Consider the following 16017-nt stretch of genomic DNA (forward strand, 5'->3'; position numbering starts at 1 on the left):
CCGGAGTATATGTGTTGGAGAATGGATCATTGCCGGGACGTCTATAGGTATTCACCATGTTGGCTTGTTCTTGCAGAAATTCTGGAAAATCAACCCCATGAGGACAAGATATGGTGGCATGACCGAGAACAGCACAAATGGAGCAAATCTCTTGTGTTGGTGCTTTCCCATTCATAGCAAGCAAGGCGTCCAATTTACTAGTTATAGCATCAACCTGCTCTTTAGAAGCAAAAGCATTAGAACTACCAATTTCATAAATTCCAGCACGTTTACCTCTTGTATCAGAATGCTGTGTTTCAATTGCTAGTGTATCAAACAAAGTTTGACATTCAGTTGGCGTCTTGTTCTTAATAGATCCACCTGCATAGTTATTCACTGCAGCCTTACTCGAAACGGTTAGTGCCTTATAAAAAATACGCATGAGAACTAGAGTAGGCAAACCATGGTGAGGACACTGTATTAAAAAATTATTGAACCGTTCCCAAGCTTCTGAAAATAACTCATCGGCCTGTTGACTGAATTGCATGATTTTATCCCTTAATGCATCAGTTTTTTGAGTCGAAAAGAACTTCTCCAAGAACTTGTTTTGAACCTCTGTCCAGCTAGTCAATAATCCATGCCTTAAGGAGTTTAGCCACATCTTAGCTTTATCTTTCAGTGTGTAGGGAAAGACTTTCATCCTGAGATGTTCTTCGGTGACTCCCTCTGTCAAAGCCATGTTAGAAACCATGTTAAAAATATCTCTAATATGAGCTAAAGGATCTTCAAAACTTAATCCATGAAAAGAAGGCATCATATTAAAGTGGATATTTTTCAATTCATAATTCTTGGCAACTGCAGGGAGAACGATGCTTGAAGGTGACATCGGAATTGTCGGGATATCAAGGTCTCCCATTGTTTCATTCTGTACAAGGGCCATCTCGTCTTCTCGTTGATTCTTCTTTTCTCTATCTTGTTTTTTATTCTTACGAATTGCTCGAAGCTTTTGTTCAATCTCAGGTTCTAATTCAACTAGTTGGCTAGTTGAAGAGCGGGTACCAATCATTCACCGTATGCTCAGAAACGAAGTGGTTGTACCTGCAAACAAGGACAAAGGATTGCTTAAATAATGAGAGAACAATAGATTTAAAGAAGGAAACAAAACCCGAACACAATTAGGAAAAGAAACTTTAATTATAAAACCCAAAGGAAATTGGAAAGAAACTTTAATTATAAAACCCAAAGGAAATTGGAAAGAAACTTTAATAAAGGGAATAGAAATAAGAATGGAAATTCCTAATGGCTGCGTGAAACACTCCTTGTTTCCCATTTTTTTTTTTTTCTTCTCTTCTTCCTGCGAGCTGGCTGCTTGGGCTGGTTCACTAATATTAACAGATTAAGTCAATCCCCGGCAACGACGCCAAAATTTGATGTGATTAATTGCAAGTGGACAATATCGCTCAAATTAATATAGTAGTAAGTAGAGTATCGTTCCAACAGGGATAAGTAATCTATTAAATACTAGAGTGATTGATTTCTAATTATATTTGAATTAAACAAAAAGAGAATTATGATTATTAAAATCTAATTAAGCAAACAAAATAAATTGAGATTAAGGAAATAATGTAAAGGATGAAAACAAAGATGATAAAGCACTAGGGCACCGATTTCACCTAGCTAATCCCACCCAAATCCTTATAGCTTGTTAATTCTAATTACCTAACATGTTGATAATTGTTTTCCCTTACCTCACCAATACTCTCTTCCGAGTTATATCAGTTGTATTTCTTACAGTCAACCCACTCTATTCCTAGTTATGGATTTAGATAGCTAAGAATCCATTAAGATTTGTGGAAAACAATAAAGATTACACAAACCATAACCTAGTCTTCCGAGTCGGCTATGTAATTTATGGTACTTGTTACAAGAACCTATTTACTAGGAATCTCCTTCCGGTCTCAACCTAATTCTTCCAATTATGCAATTAGTGGCCAATTAATTGAAAGCATTAAAAACGGTAACAAGCACTCAACATGTATAGATAAATAAAATTAACAATATCAAAGAATTTGAGTATTCATAGCTAAGATACATCGTAGCCCTAGTAAAAGAAATTAGTTCATGAAGGACTTATTGAGAATCATGATAGTTGATGAAAACATGAAAGACACCGAATTCTCCAAGCAGAATTCCAAGGTTGCGCAAGCTTTCTTCGTATTCTCCTTTGGATATTTAGGCTATGAGTATGAATATGGAGGATGATGGGTGATGGGTCATCCTTTTGAACAATGATCTAAACTTCCTATTTATAAGACTCCTATAAATCCTATCTATGGTATAATTACAATTGTTATAAAAGTAGGATTCCTTCTAAAATAGGGTCTTCTTTATTTCTCCTTGTTTGACTTGATTAATCTCCAATCTTCATCTTCTTGCCCTTTTTAGCACACTTTCTCCTATTTCCATAGTTCCTTCACAAATCTCACAAAACTAATTAAAACAACCAATTTAACCCAAGGAAATTAACAAATAAATAAGTAAAAGAGGCATAAAATATATATAAATTATAGGCTTATCACCACACCACCCATACTTGCTGCAGCATTGCCCTCCTGGACACAGAGCATCCCCTGCTTGCCTCCCACACTGCTCTGCTGTGCCTCCTTGGATGGAGGACAACAACAACAGAGAAACAAATGCCAAAAGAAAGCACCACATTGTTGTGTCAATTCGTTTGTGATATTTGGCTAAGTTTTTGAAAGGATCAGTGGATGCATGGGTGTATATATAGGTTGGAGGAATAGAGGAATTAAGAGACTTTTTTTTCTTCTCTTTTTGGGTAGTTTCTTGAATTATCTGTGTCTTTCGTGCATTTAGTCAATATTGGTGGGAAGAACAGATTTTCTGATCTTATCTAGTAAATCATAGCTCAGGTCTAAAGAAAGGTTAAAAAAAGAAAAGAAATTGTGGGGTATGTGGGCGGCTGTTGGTGCATTTTTTTTAACTTCATGTTCATGAATGCTAGTGAAGGATATATCCAGTCCTAATTGACATCCATTTCTCTGTGTACATAAAGCTCATGTCCCCAAAGAGAGACATATAGTACACAGAGTTTCAGAAATTGAATAGTATAAAAATATATGTAAAGCCAAAAACTTATATTATGCATGAAATGGTGGGAGAGGGATGGATGGCAGGGTATGGGTCAGCAAAACATGTGAAACCCAACCTGATTTAGTTATGCTTATGACAGAAATGCTTCCAAAAATAACAAAAAATGCTTCATGTTTTCTAAAATGTTTGGTTGAAACTTGAAATAGACAAAATCTCCTTTTGGAAAACATTGATTGAAACCAACATTTTAATTTTACTTGAAACATTGTCAAATAAACCTTATAATTAGGGTATTTGACATCAATATATATCGAGCGGACAAATAAAATGCGATTAGTTCAAGTGATAAAGGCGGATTATGTTAAAAGTTCCTTTTCCTTCCATTCCATTGTAACAATAATTAATAAATAAAAAACTTTTTGGTTATATAAACAACTCTTAATCCTACTTCGTCCATGTCTTAAATAAACTCTTAATTTAAGTGGGCTAAAATAAATCCAACTAGTGAGCCTTTAATCCTACTTAGTCCAGGTCTTAAATAAATCCTTGTTTGATGCAAGACATGATTAGTACTAAATAGTCCAATATGTGTTGTAGTTTTGTGTAACAAAGAAGGCCTAAAAGTCTCGTTTTTGGCTAATACAGATATCTATAGAGTTGCTAAAATGAATTCCGTATGTGGCAAGGAACACAGTTCATTCCTATCCAAGTACACCAATAATTCATCACGAAGTTGAGAAGGTTTCGATGCCTTGCACTTGGACAACTTTAATTACCTATTGATCCAAGTTCCTGCTCTATAAAATGCACAAGTGTTACAGACTAAAGACCAAAACAAATTTTAATAAAAGGGTGTTCAGAGAGAACTTTAATGATAATGAATTGATGTCCAAAACGAACGTGTGCATTATTGTATTATCCTTATCTTGGACACGACTTAGGACTACGAAAATGACTTCGTTCCTGTCTGCTTGCAAATAAATTGTATGCTTGTTTCCAATTAAACAAAATTAAGGAACGTGATTTCATTTTGTCTTGGCTGACAGAAATCAAGTCATCTTTTTTACCTTTTCCATCTCAATTGCAATTTCCGGCTTAGGATCCTTGTCAACCCAATATTTGCATAGCTCCTTTTGAATTCCCATGTCTTTGATTCAGAGTGTAATTTGCAAAGACAAAAGGGGGCAAACAATAACATTTGTTTATCTATACGACCAATAAAGGGAGAGAGGGGATTCAAACTTAAAACTTCGGGTGCAAAAATAACTGTTATTAATCACTTGAGATACAAGTCTTTTATGGACAAACAATGGCATTAAAGAAGTATAAAATAAGCTTCAAGGTTGGAAATGAAGAAACACTAGTGTGCAACGGGGATATCACTATTTTTCTATCCTTGACTGATGACGTTATGCCACCCGTGAACATTTTTTCACTGGGCATAGCGTGATTGGCCAGAGATAGCAAAACAGTGTTATCAACGTTTCATATAATTTTTTCTATTGGAAATGCCCCATCTCCCACCCCCAATATCATAATGAGTGACATCATTTATTAAGCATATGATTTGGCATATACTTGGGAATCATTCCATATCATACCTATATTCTCTAACAAAATCACAAATTCTCACTTGGGTTTTGAGTGGATTTGGGCTTTCTTTATCAAGATGAACTGTCAGTAGTGTTTAAAACCATTTGAACCTTGGTTTGGCCCATTTCATGGAGGTTCACCATATTTTTTTGAAGATGGTTTGCTTGTTAAAATCTTCAAACCCCTAAGGTTGATTGTTGTGCAAGAGGCAAACAAAAACAACAAAGATGAGTTTAGTATGCGTTTTCCATGATGTGGAGGAACAACACGAGATTGGTAATTGATTCTATTGTCCCTGCAACAGAAAACTAGCCAGCACTGTTTCCATTGCTTAACACGTATATAATCACTATTCATATTTTAATGTAAATGCCATTCAACTTTGGTGAGTGAATGTGCATGTGATAATTTTTCTCAACACAAGAAGAATCTTGACAGCTCTGAACTCTAATATTAAATCTTGATGATTATTAACTTAATATTTATTTATGTAACTACTTTTATGATGAACGTGACTTAAACTTAGAATTCAATCTTGAAAAACAGAGAAAAAAATTCATTATTGTTGTGGAATAAGTTTATCAATTTACTCAATAGATTGTATCAATTTGATATCGAAAGATGTATTTGTAGTATACACATGTATGTTTTTCAAGTACAAAATCGAAAAGGCTAATAGCTCTCTAGTGGTTAAGGATGTTGAGGAGGGAGACTCTTGTTTTGATCAATTGCCTAAATAGGCACTCAACTCCTCCTTCTTGGTCTTGAATGCATGACTCCAGCTTCTCGAGCTGGTTCTGCCCATTTTCGACACTTTTGTTTTGAGTTTTGCTTGTCTTGTGTCCAATAAGTGAGTTCAATGCAGCATCCACTTGTGCAAATTCATTGGATTCTGTTTCTTCCTCACAAGCAACTTTTTTGGAGTGCATCATCTTGGAGACCAATCACCAGCTGCCTGGCTGTGATTTTGGTCCAGAGATGAAGGGCAGCAATGACTCAAACACTGCAAGAGTGACTGCTTCAACTTCTCTGAACTTGTTAACAATGGCAATAGACTCATTGTCCTGGTTTGGGGAAGAGAAGGTGGATCTGTTGATTCCCTTGAGATTCTTCATAGCCTTTTGGATTATCTTTTTCACCATCTTCCTGGAGGTTAAGTATTTCCTAACCTCACTGGTGAGTGCTCCAGATTCACCTCCTCGTGTTCTTCATATGATCGATTGAAGATCCTGTACGCATTCCTTGGTTTGCAAGATAGCATCCTTGGCCCTGCTGCAACCATCCAAGAGCCTGAGAGAGCCATCTAATAGCTCATTAGTCCATTTCTCATTCTGCTCTTTGGCAAAGGCTTGTTGTGTGAAAGGCAACTGAAGCAACTTATCAACACAATCATGCAAGTCTTGGAGGCCACTTAGTTTGTGGCATATTGATGATGAAGATGTGGAGGCGAAGACCTCAGTCTACACAAATGTTCGTCAACTTCTTGAACGATTGGGTGTGGCCTTGAAGGGAAGCTGATAGAGCGAGTGTGGAAAGCCATTTCTTCTTTGTGTGTTGTGAGAAGATAGAACAGAAGACTTAGAAACTTTTGATTGATGTACAATTCAGAGTGGTTAATATATAGTGTTGATTGAAGAGGGGGACATGGAATCTCATCCACTTCAATCATCAGTGAGAGGTAACATGATTTCGATTTGCATCTATATGTTCCCTAGGCAATGTTTATGCAGTGTCCCATCCCACCCCATCATTCCAACTCATGAATTGATTAATTTAGCACATTAAAATGCTACAACCACTTAATCAATCATAATTAATATACGATATCACGAGTGGCGTTTACGTCCTTGTTTACACAAACATGTAGAAAGGCAAAAACCATTTAATTCAATTATGCTGATCAACGCATATGATTAGTTTAATTCATCTTGTTTTGCAGGTCCTTCATTCACATGATTGTTTCCCAAGGAGGAGGCATGATCTGAAAATATGCAATATGCTGCATTAAAATGTCACCATCCATTGTGTTTCTATAATGTTGAAAAAGGGTGAGTTGCTGGTTAATTAGCAAACAGAAAGAAAAGCAGCATAATTTTCATTATAATCAGAAGGGTGTGAGATCTGAGTCTGCCATGTTTATGTTTACTTCAATCTGTGTTTACTGTTTCCTGGGAGAAAACTGTTTATGTCAATGTTTGAACTAATGTTACTATTTTTCACCAACCATAGCAAGGTCTTGAGGATCCTCTAGCATCCACAAGAATCGTTGTAAACAAAATCAAGCAACACTATAAACTTTCTTTTAGTCTCCTTTGAATGTGAAGTGTTTATTATTAGTTATCTTCCTTGAGAGAAATAGAATCTTCAACACTCAAACTCCCTAAATCGCCACTTAAAGGTATATACGAAATTCTGAGCATATTCAAGATCTGATCTTAAGAGGCAAAGCGAGTGCAACTTGTCCCACATTGCTTGGTTCGTATCACACACTACGCTTTATAAACCCTGCACGAGGTACCTGTACAGCCGAGCTTCGTAACGCGAGCTTGTAACCCTAGTGGGGGCTTTCAGGTGCTGGAACATTGGCTCAGTATTAGCGGGTCGGGTTCGGGTTGGCTATCTACTGATCCGCCCATTCCAAGCCAGGAGTTGAACTCTGTGGCTCGAGCGAAGGCTCTAGGTCACTTGGTTTCTAGAGCGGAGGGAACCGCGTAAGGCTGGCTTCACAGAGCAACGACTACCTCCCGCTCTTGGCAGTGGAAGGATAACGGGTCGGTGGTCACTTGGATCCATCATGGCTCGCTAGACTGTTCCAATTGAACCAAAACCTTTTTTTACCTCTTGGCTGAGGCGTGTGAGATTCAAGTCCTTGTTTTTTTTGCTCTGAGTTTACCTCAAGTTTGACTTAAGAGTTAAGTCATCTTCTCTTGTAATTAGACCAAGTATAGATGATAGACGATAAGAGATGGAAATGGTAGAATTTTTGTTTCAATGGTTCCAAAAACGAATGCGAATGATAATAATTGACAATTAAGCAAATGAGTAATCATTTTGTATAATCAATTTGATATCCAGAGGATGGTCTGTCATACATATGTATGTTTTTCATGTACAAAATCGAAAAAGCTAATATATATATCTAGTGGTTTAGGATGTTGAAGAGGGTGACTCTTGTTTTAATCAACTGCCTAAATAGGCAGTGAAGTTGTTCTTCCTGATCTTGAATGCATGATTCCAGATTGTCGAGCTGGTTGTCTGCATTCTTGTGGTCAGATTTGCTTGTCTTAATGAATGATTGCAGAGCAGCATCCACTTGGGAAAATTCATTTGCTTCTGTTTCTTCCTCACAAGCTACTCTTTTGGTGTGAATAATCTTGGCAACCAATAACCAGCTGCTGCTTGGGTTTGAATTTGGACCAGAGATGAAGGACATGAATGATTCGAACACTGAAAGAGTGACTGCCTCGAAATCTCTCAACGTGCTAACAACGGCAATAGTCTCATTGTCCTTGCTGAGGGATGAGAAACTGGATCCCTTGAGATTTATCATAGCCTTGTGGATTGCTTTCTTCACCAATCTTTCTTAAGGTAAAGTATTTCCTGACCTCAGCGAGTGCTCCAGATTCACCTCCTCGCGTTCTTCGCTTGATCGATTGAAGGTCCTGTATGCATATCGATTGAAGGTCCTGTATGCATTCCTTGGTTTGCAACATGGCATCCTTGGCACTGCTACAAACATCCAAGAGCCTGAGAGAACCATCTAATAGCTCATTAGTCGATTTCTCATTCTGCTCTTGGGCCAAGGCTTGTTGAGTGACGGGCAACTGAAACAACCTATCAACACAACCATGCAAGTCTTGAAGGCCAGTTAGTTTGTGGCTGATTGATGTGGAGGATGTGGAGGTGGCCTCAGAAGATCTCAGTCTACACAAATGTTCATCAACTTCTTGAACGATCGGGTGTGGCCTTGAGGTGAAGCTGTTGGAGCGAGTGTGGAAAGCCATTTCTTCTTGTTGTGTTGTGTCTAGTGTGAAGATAGAATATAAGACCTTGAAGAAGTTGTGGCTAATGTTCTTTTCCATATGTGTCTGCTTAAAATTTAGGGTTGGTTGAGTTGGGGGACATGGAATCCTGAGAGAGGTAACATGATTTGAATTTTATATCAGAGGATGTATTTGCATTCAACTCCCTTCCTCCCGATCTTGAATTAATGGATGGCACTAGCGTGATGTATGCTCTCCACACAAATTAAATTTTAATGCCATAAAAATAGGAAAAAAAAAAAGGAAAGTTAAATAAATAAAAATTATTAAAATTCAAGTTAAAAATAAAACTTGTAAAAAGGTGGCGGTCAAATCAAGAGTGGACCACCTCAGCCTGGCCCAGTAAGTTCGTAGTGGATGTCGACCACGGGGTGAGATGATCTTCTAATACGAGGGCGAGTGACTGGTCAAGTCATGAAACTTAGTCATTTTGATCAACATGGTTGCAAGTGGACTGGGTTTGTGTGTTTGAACTGACTACGACCAAAGTAAAGTAGCGGCTTCTTCAACCAAAAAAAGGGCGACCCCCTATTCACAAACCGAAAGAAATACCTCACTTACGAAGAAATAGTTGGAGCTGGGCTCTGAACTATGAGAGTTTGCTTTTGTTTTATGTTTCTAAGAGCGGTCTGATCCCTTATTTGATCAGACCGCTCCTGGTGTTCGAACTAGTAACATAAAGGAGAGTATGAAAGTGAAAGCGGAGATCCTGGATAGCTGCCCTGTTTATAAAGGATCTACAAGGAGAGATCTATATAGAATTAGGGTTCCACTTTCCCTATCTCAGAGCCAACCCTAGGGCTAGGGTGAGGTTGGGAGGTTTACGAAACACTCCGCCGACATCGATGTCGCCAGCAAGCTTCATGCTCTCTCGATGATTAGGTTCTGCCCGGATTGGACCATGGACACAAATTATTGGGCAATGGCATCTTTGAAGAAAGCTACTTTTGTGGCTGGGCCACTAAGTAGTGCAATTAAATAATGGGCTGAACTTAGGGCACTGGGCCGTGGGTGTTCAATAAGACCAATTTCACATTCCACCCTTAATGCTCCCGCATTGGGTTACAAGCATATGTTACTAGGCTCGGCAATCAAAATTTTACGAGTCAACAATATTAAGTACTTCACAAGTATTATACTTCTCCAATGTGGGATTTACTGTTTTTAAAAGAGAAAAATCTTTTTTAGTGTTTCTACTATCTTTATTCTCAATATTAAAGAAAGGTAAAATCCAAATCCCGTCGTCTACACATGGATACCTATTGATTAAAAAAAGAAGATGATATTGCAGCAAGCAAGCAAGATCATATTGAAAATACATGTAGGATGTCTAAAAATGCCTAGAGGAGGGTGAATATGCCAATTTAAGATTATAATCAAATAAATAAAAATAAACTTCGGTAACAGGATTGATATGGCTTATCAATCTTGAAACGTGCTGAGCATAAAATAAAAGAACATGCAGAGAATTATTTTACGTGGTAAAACCCCATCTCTGGGGAAAATCCACGGGACTCCTCAGTCCAACACAAATCCATTATAGAACGATGATTACAAGAAGTACTCACATACTTATCCTAGACACATTCTATATAATGTTTACCGACTTCTTTGTAACTCAACTTCTGTCACGAGATGATATTTAACACTCCTTATGTTGAACGCAATACTGGTCACGATTGCTTCAAGCTCGTCGGAGTTCTTCCAACTCTCTTTATGTTGAATCCGATACTAGTCACGATCGATTCAAGCTCATCGGAGAAAAACTGCCACAACGATCTTGGTGTCCTCAACCGTATGAGTCACCGACATGCATATGAATAATTAAAGTGTTTGATAAATCACCAAGTAAACATAGAACACTTGATGATTTATCTCAAATAAATGCACAACAGCTTTTTCCTAAGAATTCTATGCTCCACACAAATATGTCAAAAGTTATGACTGTCAAAAGAGAGGCACACCTCTTTTATGCAAAACCGTGTTCTCTCAGTAAAAGATCCCAAAAACATGAACACATATCCTATTGAAATATGCCGATCAAATGTAATCCAATAAGGACTCTTGGTGAAAGACGTCAAAACATGGAGACCAAATAATGTTCAATTATGGATATATGTTTTGATTCTATCACTTACGCCAGCTTTATGCATGGTATCCCAAATACCATCCCAATATCATCTTTTTATAATAAAGGAAAATGCTAGGGAGACCAACTTTAGATACCAACTTGTGTACCATCTCTCTAATAGAGTGTGGGACCCATTGTATTGGTGGGCTCCACCTCTATTAGAGAGATGGTACACAAGTTGGTATCTAAAGTTGATCTCCTTAGCATAACCCTTTTATAAAAGGAACCAATATATAGCAAGATGAAAGCAATGAAACAACTAGGGAGTGCTTGCCAAGTTTTAGATAAAAGATATTTTAACTTTAAAACAAAATAGAGTCCAACTAGGAAGGTAATCTCAAGAGATAAAATCAAATCCTATTAAAAATAAGATTAACATAAAAATACTTGAGTGAAAAAACTCCAACTAGGAATCCTATAATGAATGCATGATTTACCTTAAGTCAAGTTTTTCGTATCGGTCAAGTCATGCCTCGGATGTATGGGGTTGACTGAGTTGTGCCAAAACGTCCAGTAACAATTCTTCACACACTAGTTTTCAACCTAAACTAGAGTCTAGGAAATTACAACACTATTTTCATACTAACACATATCGTAATTAAGCTCAAACCCTTATTTAGGCAAAATAGCATGATAATTGCAGGAATTCAGGATTAGTAATAGTTAACCATATAGGCACCAAAATTTACTGATATTTTAAACAAGAACAAGAGAGTAGGTAGTAGCAATTTAATCAACGGAGTCTGTCCCAAGGTCCAAAATTTATCCAAGTACGGAACACAACCGTATTGCCTGCCATGTATAGACATCCCTCTTGGTCTTATGTTTACTGCTCAAGGCGTGTGAGAGTCAAATCCTCCATTCAATGGAATTAGTTTTTGAAAATGTACTATCTTCGTTGAAATATTTGATATGATAATCCCATGTGATTTCAATCATAATTTCAGAAACTATTGTGAATTTGTTGGCAGTGTTCCAGTCAAGGATGAAAGTTCTGCATTAATAGTTTCAATATTCTTGGGCCTTTCCACCAATTATAAATTTGTTTCGAGTTGAACACACTCACGAAACCAAGTTAAGGGCTACCATGGGCTCTAGCCTTTTTTGAAAATTAAAATATAATAAATGTATATTAATGTGATTTTAGATTAATTTGCTTGCCCAATTAAGAAATAATCCCTTAGTAAACACTCATGACTTTAACTCTCTACCTTTTCCTCTTCTTTTTTTTTCCATTGTTTTCGTAATTTTTTTTCGTCAATATTAATGACACTCTCTTCAATTAGGTAGTACAAAGGGTGGGTGTGGTGCGGTTCATATGAAGAACGAGTTTATAGCCATTTCTATTATTGTCTACATTGAAAAAGAATTTGCTGACAATATCGATTCATACACAATAACAAAATATTTCAATTCTCTCAAGGATCATAGGGCACAACTTGAATATGTACAATTTTAATTATGTTGTTCAACATATTTTCATTTTGATATTATGTGTGTTTTTGGGCGCATTTCACATGTATTTATTTTATGTTAAAGCTTATTGAAAATTAGTCAATGAAGCTATGAACTAGCGTGGTTTATATGCTTTAATATATATTTTATTTCTAGAAAAACTATCAAGTACAAGAAAAATTATCATTAGATTTTAAGCCAATAATTTTAATTAGTCCACCCGTTGAAAAATTCATATTTCTGCCCATAGTTTTATAGTAAATTTAGGTTTTAGCAAAAAAAAAATTTCACTTTTGGAAAAAGCCAAAGCTTTTTGAAAAAAGACAGAAAAACCTCTCAACTTTCAAATTAAAGACATGTAAATGTAAAGGATTCCTTATGAAATCCAAAATTAAATAAGGGTAATTTTGTCTATTTTTGCTTATTTTACAAAATTTCTCTCTCTTTTGTGTTTTTCCAAAGTCTCCCTAGTTTTATGTATTATATATATATATATAATTTTTCTTAGTTTTTGGTCTCTGTCTCTTCAAAATTTTGAATTCAACTTTTCGGAAGATGTTTTTGGGGGTGGGCTGATTGTTAGGGTTGTGGTGTTACTTTTTCTTTAAATTTTAGTTATAGTTTTTTTCTTTTGTTATTTTGAATTTACTTATGGTCTTTATAACAAAATGGTAACTCCTTGTTCAGGTGAGGTGACTTTAGTAGTTGGTGTCAACATGTCAACATATATCATAGGATTAGGGCCTCCATATACGTGTCGAAAACAAAAAAAGACGATGAGTGAGTTCAATGCAGCATCCACCTCGGCAAATTCATTTGTTTTTGTTGCTTCCTCACAAGAAAATTCCTTTGACTGCTTCATCTTGACCACTGACTAGCTGCTTGGCTGTGATTTTGGCCCGGAGATGAAGGAAAGAAGTGACTCAAACACTGCGGTAGTGATTGCTTCAACATCTCTCAACTTGCTAACAATGGAAAATGTCTCATTGTCCTTGTTGAGGGAAGAGAAGGTGGATATGTTGTCGACTGCCTTCAGATTCTTCATAGCATTTTGGATTGCCTTTTTCACCATCTTCCTAGAGGTTAAGTATTTCCTAACCTCACTTGTAAGAGCTTCAGTTTCACCTTCCAGCCTTCTTCGCATGATCGATTGAAGGTCCTGCATGCATTCCTTGGTTTGTAACAAGGCGCATCCTTGGCAATGCCACAAACATCCAACAGCCTGAGAGAGCCATCTAACAACTCATTAGTTCATTTCTCATTATGCTATTGGGCTAAGGCTTGTTGAGTGAGGGGCAACTGAAGAAACCTATCAACAGAATCATGCAAGTCTTGGAGACAAATAATACTTACCCAATGAGCGTATTGAATTCCCAGCAGAGGCAGCAGCGCGGCACAGCACAGACAAATTTCTAAATTTTTGTAAACTTTTGCATTCTGACTCTGCAATGGCGGAATGCAGATATGTAGAAGAAGGAGTTTGCGCGAAGAAATATCATTTTCGTGGAGCAAAACAATTTTTTTGTCGCATCAAATAACCTTTTTTCGTTGCGCAAAGACCATCAACATCGGAATTTTGTGCGACGAAAATATCTCCTTCGTCATGCAAATCTCATCGTGCAAACCCTAAACGGCGTCGCGATATGCAAATTTCCGTCGCCGAGAACGTGCCGACATCACACTTTGCGCAACGAACTCTATCTCTGTCGCGCAAGCATTTGCAGCCAAAAAATCCGTATTGCAGTTTTTCCTACCCACTTTTACGCGACGAAATTTGTAACCATCACGCCAGGATACCTTGTGCGACGAACTATATCGTCGCGCAAATGTTTGGCCCCAAAAAAAATTAACCCCGGTTTTTCTTCCCCACCTTGCGCGACGATTTGTTTGTTTGTCGTGCTAAGTATCTTTGCGCGACCAAATATTTCGTCGCACAAGATTTTGTAGTTTTGCACGACGAATTTGTTTTTTCGTCGCATGAGTGAATTTTGCGTGACGAATTTGTCTTCGTCGCGGAAAATCTCATCACGCAAATAGTAAAATGTAGTAGTGTCATGACCAAACCATTGAGCTCCCCTCGGTTCACTTTCATCAGAGACAAGTTGAGAGTTCAAGAACGCTCAACTTGAGAGGGCATATTAGCTGCACCTTCAACTGTTACAAATGCAGCTGTAACAGCTGCAGATCACCCATGATATTAGCACTAGCTGTAGTCTTTCCTTCCTAAGAATCTTGTAATTATTTTGTAATCTTTCCTTGATCATAGCAAGTGTAACGCCTCCTTGATATCATCTCTTTTGAATTTTTGCAACTGATTCATACTCTGTATAAATATAGAAAATCTCAACAATATTTGGTGTGAGGAAATTTAAACTTTACATGAGGAGATCAAATAACACGAAAAGAAGTTGGAATACAACAACCAGCTAAGGTTCACTTTCAGTTGGAGGGCAGCAATAAAAAAGTCCTTTTTTATTTATTTATAAATTTAGTTGGAGGACAGCAATAAAAATACACATGAAAATAGGTTCACTTTCAGTTATGTTATTGAACATATTTTTATTTTGATCATATGTGTTTTTTAGTTGCATTTAGTATGTTTTTGTTTTTTGTTTTTTATAAAAAGCGATAGTATTTTATTGATAAGAGGAACATAAACAACTACAAAGCCACTATGGTGTTAAACCATATTTGGTTTATGTTAAAGCTTATTGAAAATTAGTCTATGGAGCTATGAACTAGCATGGTTTATATGATTCAATGTTTACTGTTATTTCTAAAAAGACTATAGAAATTGTAAGTACCAAATAAAATAATCATTGAATTTTAAACTAATAACTTTAGCTAGCCCACCCCTTGAAAAATTCTTGGTTCCGCCCTTGATGTTCCACAAAACGATTCGTCATTCATTGGAAAAGTACAAAGGAACAAGAAGTTTCAAGAGTGTGTGGAGGAGAAGCAAGATGAAAGGATAAAGTGCAACCATTTTGGCTTTTTTGTTTTCTTTTGTGAAAGTTGAAATTGACAAATATTTTGATGTGAAGAGATGAGTTAACCGAAGATACAGTCTAAATTTCTAACAATTTGGAATAAAATCGACCCAATCCAATCCACGCCCACCCATACATTGTAATTGGAATTATCACTTGTTGGGAGCCTTTTAAATTCAAATGGGTTATTATCTCACTTTGTTGAGATTATGGATGGCAATACCGCTAGAGAACAAATAAAACCTAAGTTCTTTGAAATTACACATATGCATAGAAGCATCATTACGTACAACGTCTAAATTAGAGTTTACTAGCCACAAAACTGGACAATAGTCATCCTAAATTTTCATTCTTTTTCACATGTTATTTCAAGAAATAAAAGATATAGAAACATAACTGTACATAACCGGTGATATTGAAATAATATAATGGGACCTATATAATTGATTATCTTTGGGACAAATCCACTCTGCTTAGGGGCAAAAATGGACTTGTCCTCCTACAACGGTTTTGTGCTCGGCATACTGGAGAAAAGAATTTGCCAACGGCCGGCACCAGTTTCGAGGCTAACACCAGCACCACCAACGAAAACAAGAAGATCAAAACTAGGTAGAGCACAGGCCGCCAGGAAGGGAAGTGTGGAAAAAGTAGAAGCCACAAGAGTGAAGCAACTGAGAGTGAGCCAAACAGCAGCATGATGATGTGACACCAT

General features: G+C 36.9%; 2 non-coding genes and 3 pseudogenes across 2 annotated transcripts; 2 read left to right on the forward strand and 3 right to left on the reverse strand.

Annotated features, from left to right (window-relative positions):
* The first annotated feature begins 437 nt into the window (after positions 1 to 437).
* Positions 438 to 544, forward strand: LOC148917231 (small nucleolar RNA R71). Its single transcript, XR_016127564.1, has one exon. It is a non-coding gene; the product is annotated as a small nucleolar RNA R71 (small nucleolar RNA).
* A 4645-nt stretch (positions 545 to 5189) lies between these two features.
* On the reverse strand, positions 5190 to 6226 carry LOC103343417 (uncharacterized; annotated as a pseudogene).
* Positions 6227 to 7211: 985 nt separating this feature from the next.
* LOC148917232 (signal recognition particle RNA) lies at positions 7212 to 7518 on the forward strand. Its single transcript, XR_016127592.1, has one exon.
* A 307-nt stretch (positions 7519 to 7825) lies between these two features.
* On the reverse strand, positions 7826 to 8690 carry LOC103343415 (uncharacterized; annotated as a pseudogene).
* Positions 8691 to 12973: 4283 nt separating this feature from the next.
* Positions 12974 to 16017, reverse strand: LOC148917233 (uncharacterized; annotated as a pseudogene).

This window comes from Prunus mume, linkage group LG5 (assembly GCF_029339155.1).
Source record: "Prunus mume cultivar Tortuosa linkage group LG5, ASM2933915v1, whole genome shotgun sequence".
Classification (NCBI taxonomy): Eukaryota; Viridiplantae; Streptophyta; class Magnoliopsida; order Rosales; family Rosaceae; genus Prunus; species Prunus mume.